Source organism: Echinops telfairi, unplaced genomic scaffold (assembly GCF_000313985.2).
Source record: "Echinops telfairi isolate 266 unplaced genomic scaffold, ASM31398v2 ScPeMD7_3533;HRSCAF=4204_0, whole genome shotgun sequence".
Lineage (NCBI taxonomy): Eukaryota > Metazoa > Chordata > Mammalia > Afrosoricida > Tenrecidae > Echinops > Echinops telfairi.
The window spans coordinates 64,023,398-64,040,177 of record NW_022107431.1 but is presented as its reverse complement, the minus strand read 5'-3'; the positions used below and the strand labels follow the sequence as shown (position 1 = coordinate 64,040,177).

General features: G+C 42.9%; 1 protein-coding gene across 1 annotated transcript in view; it reads left to right on the top strand.

Moving 5' to 3' along the window:
* Positions 1-15,713, top strand: part of EPB41L2 (erythrocyte membrane protein band 4.1 like 2) — a 235,655-nt gene extending 219,942 nt beyond the window's left edge. The window contains exon 22 of the mRNA XM_030886731.2: positions 14,471-15,713. The gene's annotated coding sequence lies outside the window, so the exon portion shown is untranslated. The remainder of the gene's footprint in view (positions 1-14,470) is intronic.
* The last annotated feature ends 1,067 nt before the right edge of the window (positions 15,714-16,780 follow it).

Here is a 16,780-nt window from a genome sequence, read left to right as displayed (position 1 = left end):
CTTACACAAGGGAGCTTCAAAGCCTTCATGGAAAAATTCTATTATCTCTTCCTTCCATTCCCCCCTACCCCAAACTCTATGGAAACTCCTTCTATCTAGAAATGTTATTCTTTATATTTCAGATAGTTGCTTTCAAAACAAGATATTTAAAAGATCACAGACAGAAGTCATTTAAGTTAATCTTAGCAGCAAAATACCCCCAGAGTAAATGTACTGTGTCACCTGCTGAATGTGACTCTTTTGATTTTGAGATGTATGAGAGGAGTACAAAAAGTTCTTGGAAAATGGAACAAAAAAGATATCCCCACCCCCCACCCCCACATACACCATGGACTTTCTGAAGCCCCCACAGATTTCCCTAGTGGGTTTATATGTGGAAGACTGAGACCTATCTTTGCTCACATTCAGAAGACCGGGTGCGCCTCTAGCTGTGCCAGTGATGTGACTATTGGGAAGTCAATGGCATTGGTGCAGTCTAACCTTTAGAACCCATAATATGTATTATCAGGATATAATAAGGGCTGGCTTATGATGTTATTTTTCAAAAGGGTGATAAAATGGAGTATTGTAAGGTGATAACACTGAGTTTTTCTTGCATGAACCAATTACTTATTAAACAGGGATATAAGACAAAAATTAGTGACGACTGTGAGCTTTACTAATCTGCTACCTTCACTTGTGGCATTTGGACAAGTTTTGTAATGTACTAGGTCAGCGGTTCTCAACCTGTGGGTCGTGACCCCTTTGGGGGTTGAACGACCCTTTCACAGGGGTCGCCCGATTCATAATAGTAGCAAAATTACAGTTATGAAGTAGCAACGGAAATAATTTTATGGTCGGGGGAGGTGGGGGGGTGGCGGGTACCACAACATGAGGAACTGTATTAAAGGGTCGTGGCATTAGGAAGGCTGAGAACCACTGCGCTAAGTGCATTAGCTATTCTTGGTACTTTAAATGAATGCTCTTTTTGTTTTCTTTTGAATTAATGCTCTTGTTTTTTCAGCATGCACACATCCAGTTTGCTTGTTTCAGAGGCCAACTTTAATGAACAGCCCACGTGAACAGATTTAGCAAGTTTATGGTATAAATTCACACATAGGGTTAGAGAACTAGATTGTTTTGGTAAGATTCATGTATTAATTAAAAATATATATATGTTAATGTGTGCCAAGCTATGCAAGGGACAACTGGGCTTTGGGCGAAATGTCAGTGGTGGGTGAGACAGTCACCTTCCTCAGGGGTAGCTAACACTCAGGAGAGAAGGCGTGGGCATTCATGAAATCAACACCACACAATAGCAAATGTGATCAACACTCCAAAGGTAATAAAGTGCTACGAGAGTATAGAATGGAGACGTGGCCTCCCGTGGACATAACCTGTTACTCGAGGAAGGATGTTTGAGTGGAAGTTTGAAGGGTGAATAGGTGCTACCACTCAGTATCTCAGCACTGCCACACCCAAGGGTTATAGCTCAACCTCTAAAAAAATAAAATACCCTTTGTTGGTCCATCTGGTGGAGCAGGATAGAGGTATTTGTACTGCTCCAACCACCTGCCAGCTGCCTGACTGGGATTTCACAGAGGCATTGGGTGGGCCAGGGCAGAGCACCTTCCCAGGACAGAATCTCAAGGTCAGAGAAGAGAATAAATAACCCTTTGAGTGGTATCTGTCCCATTTCCAAACATGTAACGAAACCTCTCTTCCTACCTGCGCTCACCCTTTGGGTTGGCTCTGAGCCTTTGATCAAGCATCCAGAGTGGGAGGTAAGGCGAGCAAAGAGATTGGTGGTTGAAGAGGCAGCAGGGGACTGACCCTCACCAGCCTGCTCTCCTGCTCTAACCCCCTCCCCTCCACCCCTCTACCCCCGTATTAGCCAACTGTGAGGCAAAGAGGAGGGAGATGCAAAAGTTGCATTAAAAAGAAAATGTACATATGTGCATGAGAGGTCTTTGATATATATGTGTGTGTGTGTGTGTGTGTTTTTGATATATATATTTTTAATGTCATTAATATAGTGGTTCTCAACCTTCCTAATGCTGTGACTCTTTGATATCGTTCCTCATGTGGTGGTGACCCCCCAACCATAAAATTATTTCCGTTGCTACTTCTTAACTGTAATTTTGCTACTGTTATGAATCACTGACCTCTGTGAAAGGGTCATTGGACATCCAAAGGGATCGTGACCCACAGGTTGAGAACCACTGCCTCACAAGGACTGCTCCTCCTTCCCAGTGTATCCTAGGTGCATATTTGAGTGGACATGAAACATTGCTGATCTTGTCACCACTGGGCCGGTGTTCCTGCACCATCTGCATCGGGAGGGAGAAGGGTTCCAGGCCTAGTGGTGGAGTCTGTGTGTCCACCGAGAAGAAAGAGCCACAGGAGAGGGAGCTTCTGGATCGCTTCACTAGTCTCTGAACCAGACTTCGAGTGGGCCTCTCTGGCTCCTTGTGGAGTCACTGGTGTGCAGTGCAAACGTGAAGGCAGCCACCCTTCAGTCTGACAGCAGTTAGGCAGCCAAGAAGGAAATGACAGGGGAGCAGATTCGAGCCCCTCCACTCATTACTTTATTCACTCATCCATTTTGCAATTATACAAGTATTGAGTGCCCACTGCACACAAACTCTGCTTTACCACGGAGACTTCAAATCAAATCCACAAATTCTGCACTCAAAAACAATAAATCAGTGGCGGCAGAATAGAGTGTGGATTCCTGAACTAGGTCTTGAAATGGTTTCTGTTCAGGATTGGTCATCAGAAATGAGTCCCACTTGCGCTTCAAGGTGAGCAAGTGAGAGTGAAAGAAGGCATGGAGGGCATTCATACAGCTGCGAATTTAGGACATTCTAGGTGTCTCTGGATGACGGGATGCTGTGGGCTAGTGATGGGAGATGAACTGGAGAAGGAGGGCAGAAGGCAGATTATATAGCATCCTGTGAGAGAATGGAGAGGCCAAATTTTATTCTGAAACCTGGTTGCTTTTAATGTATTTACCTGGTTAAGGAAACATTGGTGACCTGTTGACTTTGTGTTAGGAAGCTCGGGGGAGCAGGGTAGAATCAACAGATAACTCTTAGATTTCTGGTTTGGGGGACTATCAGTTGCCCATAATCAGTGGCATGGAGTACATGAGTTTCATTTGCTGCACATCATGTAAGTTTGGGCAGGTTTATCCTGTTTTTCAGATCTATTAGCTATTATCAGATGGGGCGATAACACCTTGAAGAGTATGTTGCCAAGGAGGTTTGTAAGGACGCCTGTAGCTTACCAAGTGAACCGTGTGCCTATTGTTTTATTTTTTAAGACTCCACTGAAGACTTACATTTTTAGCCCAGATGATGTTGAGCTGAGATGTGGGTGAAATGAGGTGTGGGAAGCAGGCATGAGCTCCAGAGAGCAGCAGGCCCTGGGCACGGGGTGGAGAGTCCGCTGGCTGTATCTCCATCTCCTGATGGAGCCCTTGGGTTGCTGTCACCGAGGGCTGGTGTGGGGAGTCTGGAGGGCTGAGGAGCACAGAAAGTGAGAGAGCGGACCCAGAAAGGTAGACAGAAAATGGAGAAAGGGACATCACAAAAGCTCTGAGAGAAAGATAACGTTACAGAAAAAGTAACCAAGTATTAATTACAGCGGCTCAATCAAATCAAGGTGTCTTTCCGAATTGATGCTGTAAATTCGCCTGTCAGAGCTGCTTCAGTCAAGGCATCGAGATGGGGCCCTTCACTAAACAGGTAACCGAAGAGTTCCACATTGCTCTCAGGAAACTGAAGACACACTTGAGTAGGTAGAGCCTTTTGCGTCTGCATCAGCTCTGCCTGCCTTCACCTGAGGAAGCAGGAAGGATTAGGGATTCCAGGAAAGCTTGGTGCAGCCATCTTTTTGAGCCTGTTTGTATATGCTCGGAGTTTTCCCCCGCCCGAGCTGGAAGGGGGGGCAGCAAATCACTGTTAGTTGTATTATTTTCTTGTTAATGCTTAGCATTAACACCAGCTTCTGAAGAAGATAGTGCTGTGTTCTAACCAACATTTTCAAGTCAGGGTGTCGTTCATGATTTCAGAACATGAGCTCACAGGCCAAAGAGGAAATTAGCATAAGCGATCTGACTTGACAGGAGCAAAGAACTGTGTTGGCTGACGGGGCGCTCGTTGGTCATGTGCCCCCATGTACGTGCGGCCCTGGTGAGCAGCACCCGCACTTGACAAAGAAGCAGGAGCCTATTGACTTGAGAAGACTTTCCATTTCAGGAGCCAGCGTCTTTTCAGGCTTACCAAATGAATTGCACTTTGATTTCATTCGATTTGCCTTGTGCTAGTCTCATAACTAAAATTAGCATCTTATTACAGCGTGGTTTTCAATATAGATTAATCGGTCCTAAAGTGAAGACTTGTGTGTGGAAATGTTTTGGTGTAGTGGGTTTTCTGTACAACCAATTTTCACTTGGAATGCTGGGGAATGTGCTAATTTAACATCCGTAACTCTGGCAGGTGCTCTTAGTGAGTCAGTTGCTATATATTTGAACCTCCCTCACAGACGAGGCATAGAGTGTCACTGGTTGTGCATACATCATCAGCACCAGCTAGTCACTAATTCCCCAGGGACACAGTTATTGACTATGGGTTATTGTTTTTGTTTTAGTGAAACTACATTGTTTTTTCTGGTTATAAAAAAGAGAGAGAGAATAACATGTGCTACGTAATTATATCTGCTCATGACATAATATCTCTTCATAAGTGTACGTGTGTTTGACACAGTAATGTTTGCCTATGTCTTTGCACATGTACACACCCCTCTATTTGTGTAGGCTGCTACGATTGGTTCTATTTTATATCCTGCTGTTTGTCTCTACCTAGCAGTGCAGTGTAGACATCTGTTCTTGCCATCATATTCAGATTCACCTCAGTCCTCGACAGGCGTTCTATAAATGATTTGGGGCTTACTTGACCCTTTGTGGGGTGTTCAGGTAGTTCCTCAGCTCTCGTAGTTAACATGCACAACTGTTATATCCCCAATTACAGTTTCTCAGCCAGTCATTCCCCCACATTGTTGCCAATACTAAATGTTATAAGACAGCATACTCAATCTTATGGGGAACCAACTTTTGTTTTTCTTTAAAAGAAAAAAAAATTACTGTCAAATTGAACAACACCCAACCCATGTGACCTTATCTAGGGTTTCCAAGGCTGTATCTCCACGGGAGCAGGTCGCCTCGTCTTTCACCCATAGGAGGGCTGGTGGCTTTACTGGTCCTCCTTAAAGTTAGCAGTGCAACACTTCCCAGACTGCCGGCCTGGCCTCCTGAGGGTAGACAATGGGCATGCACACAATTCGCAGTTCCTTGAATTGTGTGCCCTATGATTGATTGATTCCTTACAGGGATTAGTTCATACAGCCAGGCAAATGACGTACCTATTACCTGCTATGCAAGTTGAGAATCTGGCCTACTGCGATGGTCATTTATAGCTCCATTTGAGCAACACCATGTCTTGACATTGACTCGGAGTTATGTATATATGCAGCTAATGCCACAGAATGTTTACAGACAGAAAGAAGAAAGCAGAGAGAGAGGAGGGAAGGAAGCTCCTAAACGCTGTCACACACCTCAGGAAAATAGCCACCAATTCTAGAAGAAATCAGAAGGCCTGCCAACATTGAACATGCTCCCTCAGGGCCACAATGCTGGAGTTAAGTAGGAACTACCACCCTTGGCATAGAAATGCCAATAATGTGAAGAGCCAGTGGTGTTGAAGGAGGAAGTCCATGCTACACTGAAGGCATTCGCAGAAACCAAGGCTCCATTGAATCCCTATTGAAGTGCTTCAACAAACTGATGGAGTGCTGGAATACTCACTCATCTCTGCCAAGACATTTGGAAGATCACTACCTGGCCAATTGCCTGGGGAAGAGAGATCCATATTCGTGCCCATTCCAAAGAAAGCATTGACTCCTACCTGAATGAGCAACACATTGAACCCACAAGTCACTCCATGGGAGAGAGATGATGCAGTTTGTTCCCATAAAGACTCATAGACTTCAAAACCTGATGGAAGAGTTCTACTTTGTCCTTACAGGGTCACTGTGAGTTAGAACCCACTGGGTGGCTGTGGGTTTATCCTGATTTGGTACTAAGAGGAAAAGAGACTTCTCCCATGTTTACTCAGCTAACAGTAAAGAGGTGGATCTAGAAGGTAATCCAATTGATTCCCAGTAACCTTTCTATTTAGGAAAAACAGAAACAAACAAGAGCTGTTCATTTATGGTCCAAAGAGGTTTTTCAGAGTTGGAGGTATTGTTAGCTGAAATGTTTTCTTATTGCTACCTATGTTAGAATCCTACGATGTTAAGAGCTTAGAAAAAGGTATATTGAATATAACCTTATTATAATCCTTTTGTTATTTAAAAGAAGCTTTAAGAGTTTATAGAATGCTATCAAATGGAGTTCTCTTAAAATTGGGCCTTAGCAAAATGAAACAGAAGATCTTACTAGATTTAGGGCCATACCCTCTTAGAAACCTGTTTCATATATTAAGCGATTTAAGAAAACTGCTTATTTAAAGAATTGACCTCTGGGGATATTTCAGATACAGGTAGTAACAAAAAAAAAAGAACAGAAATAGGACCCTAACACCTTTCACCTAAGCAAGAAAATCAGCCAGTGCAAATTATGATGAAGACAAGGGCTAGTATTTTCTTCCCAGAGACAATTGTTTATTTGTGCCTCTCCAAGCCCATGGTCCTCAGTCTCGCCATGCAAAATAGTCTCTTATTTTCACAATAGATAACTTGAACTTGCATGCTCAGTGGATTAATAGATATTGTGAGCCTCCATGTTAATAGTTTGTTGTTCAAGACAGGAGGCATAGGAATGTGTTTGCACATGACATTTAGAGAAAGGCATAGTATGTTTTCAGAGAAACCTGAGTAAAGGGCTATGAAAACTGTTTTCAGGAGAAACTTTGTGGATGGCAGGTCAGGGAAAATATCCCCTAACCTAAGTAAGCGCCTCTGCGCACAGCACCTGGGAGGATCTGGACGCAGGGAGATGGGCCGAGAGGTAATCGCATGCACACAAACAGCTGGAGGAATCATAGCAAGAGCAGATACCGCCTTTTGGGTGTATTTCAAGTGTGCAGTAGACCCAGAAAAATTTGTTAAAGGCACACTCCAGAGAATCTTCTGTTCTCTGCCAGCCTCTGTTTAGACTTCACTCTGTAGGTAACTCTGTACAGGTGTTTGTGATGCAGTGGACAACTTGAGAGAGCTATTATATCAATAGTCTCTGTAACTCCCACCTAACTACTGAATGGGGCCATAAGATTAGCTGTATTTCTCTCTTCCTGATGAGTCTGGGTCAATGAAGGTGGGAGAGGACACTGGTAGAATGTTCTGATTCAATTGGGAGTCTTAACAGAGGTCATTGTAATGGTAAGAAGATAGAACTCTACCATGGGCACCGGTCAGTTTTGTCATCCTGCTGGGCATAAAATGAACCCTCTTGGTGGCTGGGGGATGGTGGTGGTAGTTCAGTGAAATGGTTATCTCATTATTATCAAGAACGATGAGTCAGACTATGGAGTGCATTCTTTGGACCTAGGTATCCCTGCACATAGAGCTTCCTCAGTGCAGGGACAGAAAATTGTGATAGCAGAGGAGCTGCAGACAAGGCCAAGGCTCAGAGCTGTGAGCTTCCTGACCTCTGGATTGAATAGAACTGAATGCCTTAAGGCAGGAGACTTGCTGGCAGAGTGGAGTGTATCAAGGCACTTAATTGGGGAGCTAGATTTCCTGACTCAGGGGTTAGCGCTAAGTGCCTTTGGGCTGAATGAAGCCGATGGTGAAGTAACCAAACTAGCTGCCATCAAGTCACTCTGACTCACAGTGACCCTGTAAGACAGGGTGGGTCTGGTTTTGAACAGCTGACTTTTTGGATCACAGTCCAGTGTGTAACCACTGTGCCACCACGGCTCCTTTTGTGGTGGAGTAGCAAGCCCTAAAAGAGCTCTGTAACATTACCCAAACTAGGCAAAGGCCAAGAGGCTACAGGATTGAGAGACCATAGACAAGCAAGTGGCCTTGTTTGCAGGCATGGCTTGAGAGAGGCTGTCCAGGGTCCTTAGCACTTCTGATCCTGAATTGTAACCTATTAGCTTCCTTAAGAAACCCCATATTTGTGAGTCTTGTCTGTAAGTTCTGGGTGGCGTTGCAGTGGATTCTTGAGGCCAGCAGAAATGTAGAGTGTCCAGGGAGAGAGGGATGGTTGGTATTCACACAGGGTAAAGAAGGTTGGAGGCATGCTTGACCTCTGTCTCATAGGAATTGACCTTGGGCTGCTGGGTTTGATCTCATGACCCCCATGTGTAGTTAGCAAAGATCAGACACCACCCCATGCCGTGTTAACAGTGAGGCTGAAGGAGCCTTTTCAGGGTTTCCCTTTAGTGAGAACAATTACTGATAAATAAGATTTGCTCACCTTCTATGTGAATTTATACAACATATTACTTGACAGAAAGAGTCATCGTGGGAATCCTCCAAAGAACAAACTCCTACCAATGCACTTGAAACATGATTCACTTTGCAGAACAACTTTTTTTTTTCTACAAACGGTCTCTTCAGATTGTAACTTTGATATAAAACTAAGCGAATGAGTGAAATTATGGTTTATAAAATCAGCCATGTTCAAAAAGGAGGGAGGGGACAATTACCTTATATACAAGTGTATAAGCCGAGTTTTCAGCACATTTTTAATTTAGTTTTTGTGGTAAATTAGGTGCCTCGCTGATAGTCGGTTGGCTTATACTCTAGTATCTACGGTAACTAGTTTTCTTACAGACTATAAAATACGTGGATGGGAGGGGAACGAAAGAAGAATTTTCAGATTTCACCCTGTATCTTGTAATATTTGTGCTTCAAGGTGGAGGTGATGTTTTTTTTAGATAGAAACTTCTAAATTTGTGCATAGCCATTTACTTACTAAATTTGGTTACTAGAGTGGCTTGGTTAGTGTATTTAGCAATAAAGCTCCTAAGATACAAATTAACTTTCAAGAAGAAATATTCAGTTGAAGACATGAGCTCACCCGTTGGCTTTTGTGTTTCCTAAAAGGAGGAATGGGCTTAAAAGCAGAAAGAGACGCTTTGAGTTACTATAAGGGAAATGGGAAAGTGGTGGAGATGGTTTCGGAGCGTATTCTCCCCCGTCCCCTCTCCCCTGGAGTGGGAGAGAACTGCAGACTTGTGAAAGCCCGAGGCCTGCCTGAGGGAAGATCTCAAAATTGTGTCTCTCGAAAGCAAAAATACTTGTGACGTGTTTCTAGCAAACTTCAAACTGAATTGTTGTCTTTGAACTGAAATCGTGTTAGTTATATGTTACTGAATACAATGTAGTGTCTCGGAACGGCCAAGCTAGTCCTGAGAGACCCGGCACCCAGAGCTCTCCAAGAGCCTGGTGAGCATCCGAGAACAGAGCTCTTCGCTGAAGTGTCTGTAGGGTAGTCACTGAGCTTCCTGTGCCTGAAAAGGAAAGGAAGAGTGAATTTCACGCTATATTAGACACTGCAGTGGGTTCAGAAGAGCAGTGCCTATCTAAACGTAATTGTCTCAAGACCTTTTATTGAAGAACTTTTTGCTCACATGACTTTTATCTATCAAAATTGGGCATGTTAGAAAGCAGAACTGGGAAGTCTAGAAAATATTTAAAATAAGTCATGCATCCATTAGCTTAAGTAACAACATTTGTTGAAAAATAAACCCAGGTCCACGTGTAGGTTTGGTGATTCACCACGAGGACCCACAGGACTCAGCCTGCCGTACTCATGAATGAGATTTACCCCAGAGGGGGGCTGCACAGTGCAGTACCAAAAAGAACGGGCGTCACCCAGAAGCCCCAGCATCAAGCTTCGCAGAGTTGTCCCTTAGGGAGTCACACAGCAGGGAACTGAGAATGTGGGCAAAATGGTTGCTCTCGGGGAAGCCCCTAAGAGTCTCAGTGCCCAAGGTTTTATATTGGCTGCTGGCTTTATGGAAATTCTTCACAGGAAAGGGGAGCGGGGCGAGAAACAGAAACGTTAGCTGATCATTGTTTGAGCAGTGGAGGCACAGTGAGCCATCAGGGAATGGTGGGAATCTTCCCAGACAGGAGCTACAGGCAGTCTCGCAAGCAGACCTTTCTCAGAACAGCCATCTCAAGCTTGCTATGTTAACTGATTTTTTTTTTTTACACAGCTCCTATCTGGAAAATTAAAAGTGTGGCACTCTTTAAAATATCTGGCTTAATAGGCGTAGACTCGGACCCACTTTTGCAGACCATCTGTAGTGATATATTGTTTTGATTATAACAGGATGAAATTTTAGACGAGCTCAGATATGTAGTTGGAAAAGAAAAGTAGAAGTTGTCTACTTTGCTTTGTATCTACTCGTGGAGTTTTCTTCAGTATTTCACGCAAACTCATCATCCAGTAGTTTTCTTGAAAGATTTGTTGCAATGTGGAACCAAAGCCATAGCAACGGAACTTATCATATTTGTTTATTGCAGTAAAAACCATCATTCTGTCTTGCACCTTGAAAGAAACTTTCATTCACACCAGGTTTTACAGCAGAGGCCATTTGGAAAATGCCGGTTCGCCTAGCTTTGCAGTTCTCCTAAATATCAAAACATTTTATTATACAAATAAAAATCTCATCAGTTAGTAACACTACTGCTCTTACCAGAAGAGGCTTTTTAAATCTTGGGACGTGGTCATTCTCAAGGAGGCTGAAAACACATTGACCAAAATTCTAATCTTCACCTGAACATTTGGGTTTTGTCATTGCCACGAATACTGTCTCTTTTTCCTCAACGTGCCAGGCTTGCATCATTTTCAAGAAAAAGCCTGCCAAATAACCAAACTTGAATAATGCCATTTGTCACTTAAGTTGCTACTTAAGTAAACTAGAGGGTCCCAGGATAAAAGTAACGTGTCGAACTCAAGATTCCCACAGCCGCCCAGCAGAGGTGTGTTTTGTGTACTTCTTTCCTCCATGCACATCAAAGCAAAGAGCCCTCCTCAGGAGCCCTGTGTAACCCAGTGAAGGGTATACCCTGCTTAGTGAGGACACTGTTAGGTGAAGCAGCCTGTGCTGGTAACGGACACAGTGTGTCTGGTGGAGTTTGGTGTGACCACCTTTTGCCTTTGCTGCTGAGATGTCAGCACCTTTTATTCACCATCGTCTTTGTGTCATCAGTAAATAATGCCAAGACGGTAAAAAGAGCAAAGAATGTGGCATAGTGTTATTGGTGGGGGGAGGGAGGGTAGAAAGAGTCTCGGTCACCCTGTGTTTTAACAAAGAACCGCGGGGTCTTTGTTACAGGTCAGATACTAACTTTTAAGAATTGACTATTTCCTAGGAAAACCAAAAACAAATTTAGCATACTTGGCACTTTTAGCTCAGGGCCTCTTTGGATTTTAAACAACTGGGATTGTGTGTTAGAATTAAAAGCAAATATGCAAATTGAGAAAACAAAGGAGGAATAAAAGGAAAGTTCAGCACGAGATCTGATGCTGTAGACCTTCATAAACTAGACATTTACTAATTGGACGTTACACCTGAGTGCATGGATCTCTTTATTCATTTGGGAAACATTTGATTGTATCTTACACAAATAGTTTATCAATGTTGCCAAATCTCTAACTATATTAGAGATTTATGACTAAGATAACTTGTAGTCATTGCATATTCATTAATCAAAGGGAAAGGGTTGGTTTTTTCCCCCCACTATTTTAATTATTTTGTATAAAAACCGACAGTCATTCTTTTTCATTAAGCTCTTCTGAGGATTAGTGCCTTTGCACTTAAAGGCAGCGTTTCTCCCTCGTTAGTGGACTCTCTGAATCATAGCTACCCAGCATGCCTGTGTGAAAGCCCACATTTGCAACTGACTGAATTCTTCCAGAGGAGGACTCATTCAGACCGAGACCCACCGTGTGAGCCCAGCGTCTCTGGACTATGGTTTGGAGACTCTGCTTTTCAGATTAGTTCAAAGAGCTTCTAGCAAGAGCTTCTCATCTCACTGCTTCTCTGTCACAGTGCTTTAAAGAACAAGCTGTGGTCCTCTGTGTGTGCTTGAGACAAAACAGGAAAGTGACATTTCTCCTTCATCACATTGACCGAAAGGGGGAGACACAGACCAGGGAATGTGATCAGGATTTAGGGATGTTTACTGACATTGTATAGTCTTGGAGCAGGGAAACTGAAGCATGGAAGCAGTGAGTTTTCTTCTGGTTAGACCCAAATTTTCATAATGTGATGTAATTCTTATAATCATTGCTATGATTTTTATCGAAGCTCAAGGGGCAAGCCAATTGAGTTACTGCATTGAATTGCATTGACTAAGTAAAGATTTCTTCACTGGTACATTGGGTAGAATTTGAGCTATGGGGGAAAAAAATGTCTGAAGCTTATGTACCAGTGACATTGATTCTACCCATATCATTTTTTTCTTCCAGCTCAAAACTAGATATATAGGACTTGGAAGCATATTTCTATATTTGTTTAAGTGAAAAGCAGTAAAAAGAGTGACAAAGAGTTTTTGTATGTGTAAATAAGTTACTATTAATATTTTGATACATTAAATATTCTAATAAAGAATCCTTCGGAGTTATACTTCATTTATCATTTTTTAAAGAATGTGAAAATAATAAAGTGTACTTAATATTCAGATTAAATGAATACTATTTTCATTGATTCGGAAAGCTGTTTGAAAGCCTGAGAGCCATTTCAGGTTGTCATTTGGAATACTGAACTACTACAAGGAGGAAACGATTTTATTTTGCTTTCTAGGAGTTTGTGAGTACATGAGAATAAAACATATTTGAGTTTAAATGGGTAGCTATTTTTCTCTCAAGTCTTTGAAGTTCTTTAAGATGAGGTCAATTTCCTTCAATTCCTGTACTTCATGCTCCTTCTGGTTCCTGGTTTGTCTGCTCACTCAGAACTTTGGAACAAGTTTAATTTCAGCTTTGCTTCATAAGTCGTGACTCATCATAAAGCACCAGGGGAAATTTTACTTTCCAGTGAAAACAGATTCCGTGAAATAAAAGCAAGCCTAGCAGGAATAGTGGAGACTAGACTCCTAACCGTGGTGTTCTCTGTGGGCTTCCGGGCACTGGCCACGTCAGGGGAAAGCCAAGCAGAGTGACAACCGCGGGAGGACACCTATTCACTAAGCACAGCGCACAGAGCTCCCAGCTCTCAGAGAACAGGAATAGATAGGAAGACTGAAGGTCACAGATCACTCTCAAATCCAATTTGACTGGTGGTGGTATCAGTTTTTCTCCACGTTTCTTTTCATAATTGTTACCTCACTCAGTCACTGCCGTATAGTCAATGGCGACTCATATGGACCCTGTAGGGTTTCTGAGACTGTAACTCTTTACAAGACTGGAAAGTTCCATCCTTTTCCCTCTTTGTTGCTTAGCTCCACTATAATGGACAGCACAAGCGGTGATTTTTACCTATCAGAAATGCATCTCCTCATCATTTAAGTCTAGGCTGTTCTTCGTTCAGGGCCCTGGGATGCGCTCTGCTCCTGCTCTTTTTTCTTGGCGCTACTGAAGTCTTTCCTTCTCTGTTCTCGTCTCCCCTACTCGGTGTTGCTTGTAAGGTAAAAGGTGATGTAGGCATAACCCTGGAGAAACTCGGACCTGAGTTAAGGGAGCTGTCCAGGCTAACGCCCTTACAATGGATTGGCTAGTAACATGAAATCCCTGATCATCATTGCCAAATCGCTGAGAAGCATTGCTCAGCAAAGTGGACAAACATCTTCTGGGGACACGATTCAGTTCATGACAGTTAGAAAAAGACAGCTGTGTTTCCTCCATTGATTTTGTGTCTTGTCTAGAATCAAGTGTAAGTAATAAATAAAAATGAAATAGCCTTAGGCAGACAACAGAGTGGGAAAATATGAATGTGATTAATCAATGTTTTCTGAATTATCAAGGAACTTACAAAATGGTAGTGATAAATCTGAATGAGGATGAGTTTTTGTTTTTTTTCTCAAAGCAAGGCTTCATTTTATCTAAGTGATATCTAAGCATTAAATTGACTTGGGGTCAGAATAGTCCCTACCCAGAAGCTCTTCAGAAGAAAGGCTTGGTGGTCTGCTTCCTGGAAAATCCTAGACAGCCCCTCTCTGCACCCAGGGGCTCAGTCACTATAAGCCAGAATGGGATGCATATATTATTTATGCAGATTACCTTTGTTACCTATTTTTCAGAGGATTCTAGTGTAGCTGTCTGTTTTCTAGATGCTGTGATGTGAGACCCTCCCAAGGTGGAGCAGGCTCTGGTGCTTGTCTTTGGTACATCTATTATTTACTTTAGAATTGGGCTGATAGCAGCTCTGATGATTAGGTTTGAAATATGTTTAGTTATAAGTTTCTCTGGTTTGGGGATATTTGAACCATATTTAAACCATCTCTCTCTCTTTTTTCCCCCCTTTAGAAATTCATTTCATAAACAACATTCAACTTTGTGACCATGAAGAATCTGACCATTCCAAGTCTTAATGCCACACCACTTCTGCAGCAGATTTATACTACGACTGGTAACAGTGACCAGGAGCCTGGATATTAAAATGCCAACACCAAACCTTTCGTTAACAGCTCTGGTCTACTGTTCCCTTGGATCTTAATATATTCTTTTGTTTCATAACCACTTTTAAGTATTCTTGGTTCGTTCTTTCTTTATCTTTTTTTTAAGGGGATATTATTTTATTTCCTGCTTGCTTTGTGTACAACTACCTGCTTGATATGACTCCTTTTGACAAATGCCAGTGAACAAAGCCAGCCCGAGCTGGTAAGGTGCAGTTCACTTAATCAGGTGCTGTTGTGCCGAAAGAACTGACTAATTTAGGTAGAATGGCTTTCTTTTTGCCCGATTTTTTCTGCCATTGAGTTTTTAACAATAAATATTTCCTGAGTTTTCTGATCGCAGTAAACTTACTGTGTGAGAAAATATTAATACTGATTAAAAGCATTTCTTACATCTTGAAGATTTTCTAATATATGAAAATTTCACTAGGGATATTTTTTTATATTAAGCCCCCTTGACTTTTCAGCCCTGCGACTTGGCTTTCAGTGGAAAGCCAAGCGGCTCTAGGCTGGAGCATGAGGACTCAGTCCACTGACCACGCACTGTGTCCGGAAACCCTGCTGCACCGCAGTGCCGTTGCTTCTCTGAGAACATACTCCTCGGCAGCATTCCGCAGCGGGAGGGGAATGAGAAAGCCTTTTTCCCTTCACTGAAAGACTCAGGCAGCTTAAAAACCGTAGTGCTTTCAGTCTTAACGTGTCCAAATGTCAAAGCTTTCTTTCCTTGATTTGAACTCTTGTGTAGAGTGCTTGCTGTGTATTAAACCTCCATGCTACATGTAACACTCACCTTTGTCATGGAATGGGGATCTCTCTTTCAGGTAGTTTGATGATGCGCACAGGTTTGAGGACGCTGGAGAGAAGGCTGGGGGGAGGGGGGGGCATCTTTTCTTGGTTCTCAGAAAGCCGCGCAGTGTAGAGCTGACAGCAGAGAGCAGAGTGGGCCGATGGATCGCGTTGAGCAGTTTGCCCTTTGCTTTAGGCCCTCTGTATAGTGGCGGTTCCAGGTTAGATTTGTAGCAGCTTCAAGTTGTATGAAGTGGTATTTTGCTTTCTGTAATACCATATAAAATAAAATCTGTTTATTCTCTAAACTTGGGACATCTCTTTTTGTAAACACTTTTCCAAAATGAACTCACCTGTTACTTTCAATCAGAAGTCTTAATATTTTGTAATGTTCTGGAATGTACTGTATGAAAAACGTTAAATCTGCCTTATAATGTGACGCTGCAGCCAGCACCACCAAGTTGGAGTCTTGACAGCCAGCAATGTGGCAAGTTTGTGCATCTGACGTAGAGAGTGCCAGAAGCCCTTCTGCCTGGTAAACTCAGCCCCCCGCCTGCCCCCAGCCTTGACAAGTCTCCAAGGGCTCTTTGGGCTGGTTTCCTTTGTATGGCCTTATTTTGAGGAAATATTTGAGTTGTGCCATCTGAATCCACTCAGAGCTCTGCCTAGTGTCCAACTTTCCCATCTACTGTGCCTTGATGCATTAGGCAAACTAGGATCTGCCCAGAGCTGAGTCCACGTCTCTTAAGGGGCCGGGATGGGGGCTTGATGGGGGGGCTTCTTGTTTCACCAAAGCACATTAGTTAATGTGCTTTACCTTCTCTTCAGTATTCAAAGCATTATAGTGCAAATGACCAGCAGGGTACATCCCTTTAAAAATGTTCAGTAACATTTCTTTTCCTAGTCATTTAAGTGTGTTAAATATAGCGCGCAGAACTATCTTCTTTGAGATCTGGGCCCACTAAATTGTCTCTCACCTTGTGAATGGCCTTTGTCACTTCTTCCATAATTGTTAAATACCAACCCCTCTGGAGAAAGCCAGCAATCCAGCCTCAGACCTGTTATGCCGCCACATGTGCATCTCATCAGCATTCACATGTATAACATTTAATCATGATGGATCTGGCTGGGGCCTTCTCAGAAGCACAGCTTCCCTAGATAGGCAATAATTGTAGTGATTGGAAGTTTGGTCCACAGCAGCTTCTGTGCAGTAGGAAGTGCAGAGTTCAGCCAGGGCTGAGTTCTACTCGTTGGAGGTAGTGAGGACTGGGTCCTGGAGACACAGGGAGCATCTTTGAGGGCTTTGTTCTAGAAGGATAGCTGAGAAACGTGGGTCGTGAAAGCCCCGTGCACCACCGCAGCAAAATTGCCTTTT